Here is a 10,841-nt window from a genome sequence, read left to right as displayed (position 1 = left end):
CATCCTTTACATTATCTTTCCTGCCCTTTTCAGCACTTGTTTGCCAACCTTTCTTGAAAGTTCTTTGAGCTCTGAGGTTATATATATTTTTTCTTCCCAGCTATCATTAGAACCTGCAAGTTCTAGGACCTAAGAAATGTTCATTAACTATTTGTGACTGCTATGGTGTTTGTTCACCATTTCCGTGTATTCGTTAACACACTTGTTAATTTCCCACATTATCCGCCATAGGTTGCCATTTGGGAGAATTTGAGGTACTCTCAAAATAGGCTCTAAAACTTGGATCCCAATTCCTATAGATTATAAATTCTTGGAAGACAGGAATCTTATCCGATTGATTCACTGCTCTCTCCAGTTCTAGCACATAAAAAATAATCTATAAACATTTGTTGAAAAGCTAAAGGAGTTTTCACAACTTTGTCACTAATTAGCCTTGGAACCTTGGTATAGTTCCTATAATGCTCAGCCTTAGTCTTCTCACCAGTAAATAAGCATAATACCTTACTCAAACGGTGTTATAGGGATAAAGTGACAATGTGTGAAATTCTGAACAATAGTCGGTTTTTAACAGTTTAGAAAGATGTGGAAGAATTTGGTTATGAATTATGTTTCTGATTTCTAGTTCATTTGTGAAGCTGTCTCTTGATTTGTTGGCTGTTTGTCTAAGGTTGAACATAATATCAGGAACATAATATCAGGATCTTGTACAAATGCTGCAGTGTGAGAATGCCTATGGGTTTTTCCAAGATTTGAAGTTGCCCATGAGTAATACCCCAGTGAGAAATCTGTATTACTTAAATTTTCTTCCCTTCTTGTTCAGTGGGCAAGAGATGATATTTTGTAATTGCTTCCTGGGTCTAATTCTAAGTACTATTGATTAAAAAGGGAAAGAATAGGGTGAGTCAACACATATCACAGCTGCCATGTTTTGATCAGGGTCAGGGAGTTCCTGAAGCATCATCATCCCTTGAGACCCAATGTCATTACTAAAAATCTTCAAACCAAAAGTACCCTTTAATGAAATGCAGCCTATTCAATCATCATCATCATCATCAGCATCAAATACTTATTATGGGTTTGGCACTGTTCTAAGCATTCTAGGTACTTTACCTGCATTAATTCATTTAATTCTTACCCACCCTATGAGAGAGGTAGTATTATATGCCCCTTTTACAGAAGAGAAAACTATGGCACAGAGTTTTAGTAACTTTCCTAAGATCATGTAGCTAAACTTTAATGGAACTGGGATTCAAACCTAGACAGTCTACTCCAGAAATAAGGTAGAAAGAGATGCTTGTAAATTGTGTGTATTGCCTGACTATGAATTAATCAATGAATATAATACTCCCAGGATAGCCTGAAGCCAATTTTTTATAAACATGTACTGTGCATACTAGTAATAGTCTAGGGGCTGAAGATAGAACAATGGGCATGATAGTATGCCTTTCAAGGAATTTATCTCATATTAGGGAAAGACCAAAAGTAGACATGTAAACAAGTAAATAAGATGATTTTAGGTATTAATAAATGCAATGAACAAGTCATAATATGGTAATTATATTAAGTCACGGAAGGCAAAGTGCTATTTTAGCAAAGGTAGTCAGGGAGGCCTCTTGGTGGAAGGTTGATAAGGGTGAGTGGATACTTAAATTATGAGAAGGAGGCATCGCTCCTGGGAAGAGAGTTCCAGACAGAGAAGAGCTAGCTTGATGTGCTCAAGCAACATGGTGGCCGCAGCAAAATGCACAAAGATGAAGGTGGAAATGTTAAAAACAGAATAAGGAATCAAATCATGTAGGTCTTGTGGGTAAGGTTAGGTGTTTTGATTTATTCCCACTTAAATGGAAAGCAACTGAAGCATTTTAAACGGGAAATGTCTTCTGATTTATTATTTTATTATTTGTTTAAGATCTTTCTCACTACTACAAGGACGATGAATTGCAGAGAAGCAGAAGCTGAGACAGGGAGAGTCAAGGACTGAGCCTTGGACTACAACACCATCTAGAAGTCTGGAAAAGAGGAGGGAGTCAGAAAATGAAGGGCAGTGGCCCTTGAGTTCAAGTGATCAGGCTGTTATGTGGCCAAAAGAAGAAAATGTTTCAAGAAAGAGGGGAGTGATCCAAAAGACAGAAAATTGTCCATTAGACTTGGGGAGATGTAGGTTGTTGGGAAACTCACAAATAGCTATTTCGGAAGTTGGTGAGGGACAAAAGCTCACTTAATATGAATTGAGGACAATTTTGGAATGGTTTTACCATAAAGTAAAACAGAAAAACGTAGCAACATCTAGGAGGCTAAGGGAGATTTTTTTCCCCCCAGATGAGCAAGGTTTATGGGTTTTACGCCATGAAGTAAATGATTTAGTGGAGATGGAGAAATTGATGATTTCTCTTGATTCTCAGGAGAGAAAGGGGATAGCTGAAGGAATGAAGGCCTTGAGAAGGTACCAGGGCCAGAACAGGTGACGACATTGACTTTGGAGAAGAACAGAGACATAGTTTTCCACTGTAATAGGGAGAAACAAAGTACACAGGCACTAGCTGTTAGAATCATTGGTGTAGAAGATGAAAGAGAGCATGATGGAAGCTGACTTGGAAAGAAAGATCCATGTGCAGCTACAAAAATAATGATCACTATCATTATTGAGCAACCAGTATTTGCCATGTCCTCTTTATATATACATATTATCTAAAGGTTATGACTAACCCAAGAAGTAAACATTATCATAACAGTTTTATAGACGTAAATAATGAGACCCAAAGCTACATAAAGAGTAAGTGGTATTTGAGGGTAGAGAGGAGAGAAATAAAGATTTTGGTTAATTATGATAAAATTAAGATTGTACCTTTTAGACACTTATATGAAGATATTGAGTACAAAAGTGCTATAAAAGTTTTATTTGTTTTAATTTGGTTTGACTTCATCTTTTATTTATTTATTCATATGTTTATTTTATAATTTACTAGGTTTCTTACCCTAAAGTTCTTTTAAAAGTGGAACAAAGCTTCTGCTACCAGAAAGATGAAGTAGATATATTTTTTTCCTATTTTTCCTACTAAGTACAACTAAAAGTCTTGGACCTTGATATAAAACACACATTAATAACAAGAAGAATATAAAGGGTGGAGAATAGAGGGCTGGCTGGCTAGAAACCTCAAGACCTGAGGAATGGCAGTGGTGAATTCCCTGGGTTTTCTCTTTGCCTCATATATCCCAGGCTTGGAACTAAAGAAACCAGCAACTCAGAAATACCAATGTGTGCAGACAAAAAAAACTCCTCCTGAAACCTGTTCTCTTTAGCCAAAGGACAAGGAAAAGGGAAACTTAACAAGGCAGACAACTTTGGGGTAATAACTGCTTCATTCCAGCCAATCACTAAAAACCAACAAAAACTATAGCCTCACCTCAAACAATGCCATCAAAGACAAAATAGGGAGCCTAGACTTCCACAAGGAATCCAACATCAGAGAAGGCCACATAGGGAGCCAGGACTTTTATCTACACTGTAATGAGAATTCCCTCCAGTGATATCACTGGAAACCATGTCGGGTATCTAGACTTCCCCCTTTACTTGAAGTAACAAAGCACCCCTCTTTCTCCCTGTTGAGGCATTGTCAGAAAAGGTCTAGTGGAGAGACAGGAATTTCACTATCGATCATCAGTTATGAGGCCATTCCCTCCATGGTGTCAGTGAAGACCATATGGGAAGCTGAAAATCCCACTCCAGCCTAGCATGAATGAGAAACATTCCCCCCATCCCCACCACCTTAGGCATCAATGTAGGTTTAATGGGAAATAATAGACAAATCCACAATTACAGTTGTAGACTTTAACACCCCTCTCTCACAACTGGTAGATCAATTAGATTAAAGAACTAGAACTCAACAATACTATTAACCAGCAAACTCTAATCAAAATTGATAGAATACCCAACAACAGCAGAATAGATATGCTCTTCAAGTGCTCATGGAACATATACCAAAATAGACAATATTCTGGCTATAAAACAAATATCAACAAATTTAAAAGAATTTAAATCATGCAGAGTGTTTTTTCTGAACACAGTGAAACTAATATAAAAATAAATAACAAAAAAAAGAAAAGAAAAGAAAAGAAAAACCCCTGAATACTTGGAAACTAAATAATATACTTCTAAAATAATCCATGATCAAAGAGGAAGTATCAAGAGAAATAAAAAACGCATTGAACTGAATGAAAATTGAAATACATGTCAAAATTTGTGAGGCATTGTTAAAGAATGCTGAGAAGGAAAATTATAGCACTAAATGCATACATGAGAAAGGAAAAAAAGTATTAAATCAATCAGTTAATATCTCATCTCAAGAACATAGAAAAAGAATAGCAGAATAAACTCAAAGTAAGCAGAAAGAACAATAAAGATAAAAGCAGAAATCAATAAAATCAGAAATAGAAAAACAATAGAGAAAATCAATGAAACAAAGATCTGTTCTTTGACAAAAAAAAAAAAATCAATGAAATTTACACCTTTAACAAGACTGACAAAAAAAAATACAAGACACAAGTTATCAATAGCAGGAATAAAATAGGGTATATCACTATAAACCCTGCAGACATAAAAAGAACAATAAGGGAAAACTAGGATAGACCTTATACATATAAATGTGACAAATTGCATTGCTTCTTCAAAAAACACAAACTACTAAAACTCCTCCAATAGGAAATAGATAATTTGAATAGTCTTGTAACCATTAAGGAAATTGAACTTATAATTTAACATGCCCCCACAACAACAATAACAAAAAAATAAATCTCTAGATTCAGATTGTTTCACTGGAGAATCCTACCAAACACCAATTTTACACAATCCCTTCCAAAAACCTGAAGAGACAACTTCTAAATTCATCTTATGAAGCTAATATTACCTTGATACTAAAACCAGACAAAGATACTACCAAAAAACAAAAACAAAAACTCTAGACTAATCTCCTTCTTGAATATTGACACAAAAATTCTTAACAAAATACTAATAAATAGAATTCAGCAACTATAAAAAGTATTATACACCATGAGCCTATTCCAGAGAAACAAGTCTGGTTCGATATTCAAAATCAGTCGGTGTAACCCACCATATTAACAAGCTAGAGAAACATCACATGATCATATCAATTGATACAAAAAAGCATTTGACAAAAAATACCCATTCATGACTTAACAACAACAAAAAAACTCTTAGAAAAATAGATTTGGAGGGGGAACTTCCTCAACTTGATAAAGAGCATCTACAGAAAACCAACAACAAATATTATACTTATTGTGAAAGACAAATGCTTTCTTCTATCATTGAGAACAAGGCAAGGATATCCACTTACATGACTCTTACTCAACACAGTGCTAGAAGTTGTTGTCAGTGTCATAAGGCAATAAAAGGGAATAAAAGGCATATAGATCAGAAGGTAACAAATAAAACTCTCCCTATTTTCAGATGACATGATTGTCTACATAGTAAACCCCAAGGAATCTACCAAAAACTAGAAATAATAAGTGAGTTCAGCAAGGTTTTAGAATATATGATGAACACTCAAAACTCAATTAATTATACGTCTATATTCTAGCAATGAACATGTGGACACTAAAATTAACAATGAAAAATGAAAGAGTTAAATTTAAATCTAGCAAATCATGTATAAGATTTGTATGCTGAAAATTAAAAATACAGATAAAGAAACCAAAGAAGATCTGAATAAATGAAGAGCATGTTCATGGATTGGAAGACTCAACATAGTAAAGATGTCTATTCTCCTCAAATTGATACACAGGCTTAATGTAATTCCCATCAAAATCCCAGCAAGGTGTTTTTCTAGATATATACAAGATTATTCTAAATTTTAAGTGGAAAATTAAAGGAAATAAAATTTCCAGAAAGAAGAATAAAGTGGGAGGACTCAGTCTACCTGAATTTAAGACTTATCTGGCTATAGTAATCAAGACTGTGGTATCAGTAGTGGGATAGACACATACATCAATGAAACAGAATAGAAAACCCAGATATAGACTCACTTAAATATGCCCAACTTATTTTTTGACAAAGGTGCTGAAGCAATTCAATGGAGGAAGGATAGCCTATTCAACAAATGGTGCCAGACATCCATCCAACAGGCCAAAAAATGAACCACAATTTAGGTCTCACATTTTATAGAAACAAAACAAAATAAAATAAGCAAACAAACGAACAAAAACAAATCACCAACCACAGAATGAACTGCAGACTTAAATATAAAATGTAAAACATAATACTTTTAGAAAAAAATATAACATAGAAGAAAATCTTCAAGATCTAGGGCTAGGCAAAAAGTTACACCTGACACCAAAAACACAATCTATAAAAAGAAAAATTGATAAATTGGATTTACCAAAATTAAAATATTTTGCTCTGTGAAAGATCTTGTTAAGAGGATGAAAAGGCAAACTAGAGAGTGGGAGAAAATACTTGCCAACTATGTATCCAACAAAGAATTAGTATCTAAAATATATAAAGAACTGTCAAAACTCAACACACACACACACACACACACACACACAAAACAATAATTCAATTAGAAAATGAGAAAAAGACATGAAGAGACATTTCACCAAAAAAGATATACAGATGTCAAATGAGCAAATAATATGTTCAAAATCATTAATCATTAAATAAATGAAAAAATAAAATCACAATGAGATATCACTACATACCTTTCAGAATGGCTGAAATAAAAAATTATGACAACGTCACATTATGAGGATGTAGAGAAACTGGATCACTCATACATAGCTGGTAGGAATATAAAATGGAAGTTTCTTAAAAGCTAAACATGTAATACCATATGACCCAGTAGCTGCACTTATGGACATTTATTCCAGAGAAAAGAAGACCTAGGTTCACACAAAAAGGTTTTTTTTTGTTTGTTTGTTTGTTTTTAACAAAAATGTTTATAGAAGTTTTATTTGGAATAGCCCAAACTGGAAATGGCACAGATGCTCTTTAAAGGCAAAAGGTTAAACAAACTGTGGTACATCCATACTACTCAGCAAAAAAACCAACAAACTATTGATACACAAAACAACTTGGATGTATCTTGAGGGAATAATACTGAGTAAAAAAAGCCAATCTCAAAGGTTACATGCTGTGATGATTAGTTTGACTTGTCAACTTAGCAGGGCCACGGTACCCAAATATTTGGTCAAACATTATTGTGGATGTTTCTGTGAGAGTGTTTTGGATGAGCTTTACATTTAAATCAGTGGACTTTGAGTAATGCATATTAACTTCCAGAATGTGGTGAGTCATCCAATCAGCTAACAGTTTGATAAAACAAAGGTTGACCTCCCCTGAGCAAGGACGAATTCTCCTGCTTCCTTTGGACTTGAACTGAACTCTTTGGACTTGAACTGAACTCCTCAACCAGATTTTGATCTCACCATACCGCCACAATTGTGCGAGACAATTCTTTAAAATAAATCAGTCTCTACAGATGATAGATAGATGATAGATAGAGGTTGTGTATGTATGTATATATATACACATATACATACACATACACAATATATACACATACAACACACACACAACCTATTGGTTCTGTTTCTCTGGAGAACCCTGACTAATAAACATACTAACAAATTCATTTTTATAACGTTCTTGAAATAATGAAATCATAGAACCAAACAAATCAGTGGTTGCCACAGTTTAGGACTCAGTAAGATTAAGAGAGAAGTAGGTGTAGCTATAAAAGGGCAACACAAGGTTGTGGAGATGGGAATGTTTTTATCTTGACTGTATTGATATCAACATCCTGGCTGTGGTATGGTCTTATAAGATCTTACATTAAAGGAAACTGGGTAAAGGGTATATGGGATACCACTGTATTTGAGTCCAGGGTGGCTGAGCCCAGAGGAGGAGGAAGCAAGTTGTGGGAGAGGTGTCAGGGTCAGGGAAGACTACCTCAAGCTGGCCTCTCAAGCCATGGTGAGGAATGTGGGTTTCCTTCTGAGGGTGACTGGGAAGTCTTTGGAGACTTTTAAGCAAGGGGTGTTTGGTCGGGTTTAATTTTTAAGTCAGTGTTGGCTGCTCCGTGGAAAGGGGGCTGTAGAGCAAGAATGGGGGAAGGAAGGCCACGTAGGAGGTTGTGCAATCACACTAAGGAAATATTGGTGGCTTGGACCAGAGCGGGATCTGTGGAGAGGATGAGAAGAGGCCGGCTGCAATGGGCACAAAGTTGACTCAGGAATCTTAATATATACTGGCCTCCTTCAGGGACTAGGACTTTCCAACACCCTCTCGAGTTTCTGGCTTGGCCCAGTTTGAACTCATTTAATTTGGTTTCCCGGAGAAGCCTTTGCACTTCCCCATACCTGACCCAGTCAGAGAGGGATGCAGCTTGCTGAGACAACTGGTTTTCTTTCTTCCCATTTATAGACGTAACCTAAACTTTCATTTTACTGAAAGAAAGGATATAATGAAAAAGGAGGGGGCGCTCTTTTCTGTCTTTGGAAACTCGCCACCTAGAGCTATTGGTATCTACTACGAAAATTAAATTAATCCAGATAAAATCAGAATGTGAACCGAAAGATTTAAAGTGTGAACCCTAAAGAACAACCACTCAGAGCTGGTTTCACCCCGCACGTCATTGAGTGGCCCGCATCCCAATAGCAAAGCGTAAAGAGCCTGCCTTTATCTCACAGCCAGGGAAGCACCAAGACGCCTCCGTGCAGTCGGTCCCGCAGCTCCTCTGGTGGGCGCTAAGGCAAACTCAACAGGAGACGCCGAAGCGGAATTATCAGTTCCCCCAGGGTTAAATCCACCGACGCACTCACTCCACCCCGACCCCGGAGATAAGGTTTCAGCCCATCCCTAAATGGTGCAGAAATTATTCATTTCTCAGCAAAAAGTGAGTAAGAGCAGCCTTGGCTAACCCAGAGAAGCTGGTCTGGGAGGCTCAAGTACGCGCATCCGGGGTTAGCGAGGGGCTGGACCCGCTTCAGTACGGAGAACAGCTCCCTGAGCGCGCGCTTGTGCGCGTCTCCGAACCGCACAAGAAGTTAAAAAAGCTAAGCGGCCTCGAAGCTGCACGCAAGGCCAATTCCCTCTCTTAAAAGGAAGATTCAAAGAGCAAAGGTCGTCTACGGCCAAGCCACTCTGAACAAGCCCGATCCAGTCTGATCTGGGAAGCTAAGCAGTGTCGGGTCTGGTTAGTACTTGGATGGGAGACCACCTAGGAATACCAGGTGCTGTAGGTGTAAAAAATTTTAAAAAAATAAAAAATAAGGGATTGTAAGCTGAACAAGGCCCTTGCAATCTGTGAGGTCAACCCAAGGGTTGCCTTGCCTAAAAAAAAAAAATAAATAAAAACAAAGAGCAAAGGTTGATAACAGCAGAAGGTAATGATCATTTCTGACAGCTGCACAAAGACTTCTGCAGTGTCATGTCACTGGAAATTGATTGCTGAGGAATCCTCTTCTGATTATTGAACGCTCTGACAATAGGGCGTGCGCATCACCAGCAGAAAGCCAGGAGCCAGCTATGCACTAATGTCTAATGTCAGTGGCTACCTGTGCACCCTAGGGTCTGGTTTCAAAGCTGCCCCCCAAAGGTTGACTCTACAACAGTGAGTTCCTTATGTTATAATTGAACAAGTTTATCCATGTAAAGTACTAAGAGCAGCACCTGGTACCAAGCAAGAACTCAATAAAGATTAACTATAGTTGCTAATAATCTTCGTTCATGCTTTTCCACTGAGAAATTATTTATTGCGTGTTTGCGTTTGTATTCGTTTTTCCTTATACATTAGCAGCGCCTTAGTGTCATTTATCTCATGTATTTCTGAGCCTGGGACTGTGCTAGGCTCACTAAAACTCTGTGGTTTGAATTGTTAATATTTATTCAGGTGTGTTACCTTGCAGAGGTGATTGAAATAAAAAGAGGGTGGTGAAATAAAAGACAGATGAAATCTGATGAAACTTCTTCACTGTATCAACTTCTGTTTCTTTTTAACAACTCCTCGTTTTTGCTGCTGTCCATGACATCTCCTCTGTTGGGAACTGGTTTCAGTTGAGCCTCAGTGGAACCAGTGACACTAGTTGCCAAGCACAGTTCAAGCTAAATCAATTTTGATATGGCCTGGGCCCCCCACAGGGATTGGCTATCACAGAGAATACACAGAGGGCACAAGCTCAAGCCACATGCAAAGGTTAATTTGAGTACCGTATGCTATTGCCTCCAACAAATGCCTCTTGACATACACAGAACCAATAATAATAATAGTAAAAACAAAGACACCACCATTTGCTGAGCACTTATTATGCACTATAGTAAACGCTCATATTATCACATTTAATTCATCCAATAAAATAAAGTGTGTATTCTGTTCTTTTCATTTTATCAGGTAAAAAAACAAAAGCGCAGAAAAGTCACAGTGAGACACTGGCTTAAGTTCACACCACCAGTTGTAAACTGTTGAGATTCAAACCTAGGTTCATAACTCTCCAAAGTTCATTCAGGTAACAACTCAAACCTACAATGGCCTCTGGCCACACAGCCTGCATCTGAAGCATAAACACCACAGTACTGGTTCTCTGCAGGGCAGAGTGCAGTGTGCCTCCCATGCCTCTGTCTTTGTCGTTTGTCCCCACAACATTACATGACAGCCCAGTACATCTCCTCTGCTTTTCACCTGTTCCCTGTTACTGCCACACTTTAAAATGTAGCTGCCTCTGGTTTATACCTTATGAGTAAGGGACCTGCTCCTATTTTCTCTCCTGGTGGAGCAAAGGTATGGAAGCCACAGGTCTCCTGAGGCAAAGCATTTATTGATTAAATTTCC

At 37.4% G+C, this 10,841-nt stretch overlaps 1 pseudogene; it reads left to right on the top strand.

Moving 5' to 3' along the window:
* Nucleotides 1–9,139: 9,139 nt before the first annotated feature.
* Nucleotides 9,140–9,258, top strand: LOC120604677 (uncharacterized; annotated as a pseudogene).
* Nucleotides 9,259–10,841: the final 1,583 nt, after the last annotated feature.

The sequence above is a fragment of the Pteropus medius genome, unplaced genomic scaffold, assembly GCF_902729225.1.
Source record: "Pteropus medius unplaced genomic scaffold, Ma_sr-lr_union100, whole genome shotgun sequence".
In the NCBI taxonomy this organism is placed as follows: Eukaryota; Metazoa; Chordata; class Mammalia; order Chiroptera; family Pteropodidae; genus Pteropus; species Pteropus medius.
This window is presented reverse-complemented; position numbering and strand designations above follow the sequence as displayed.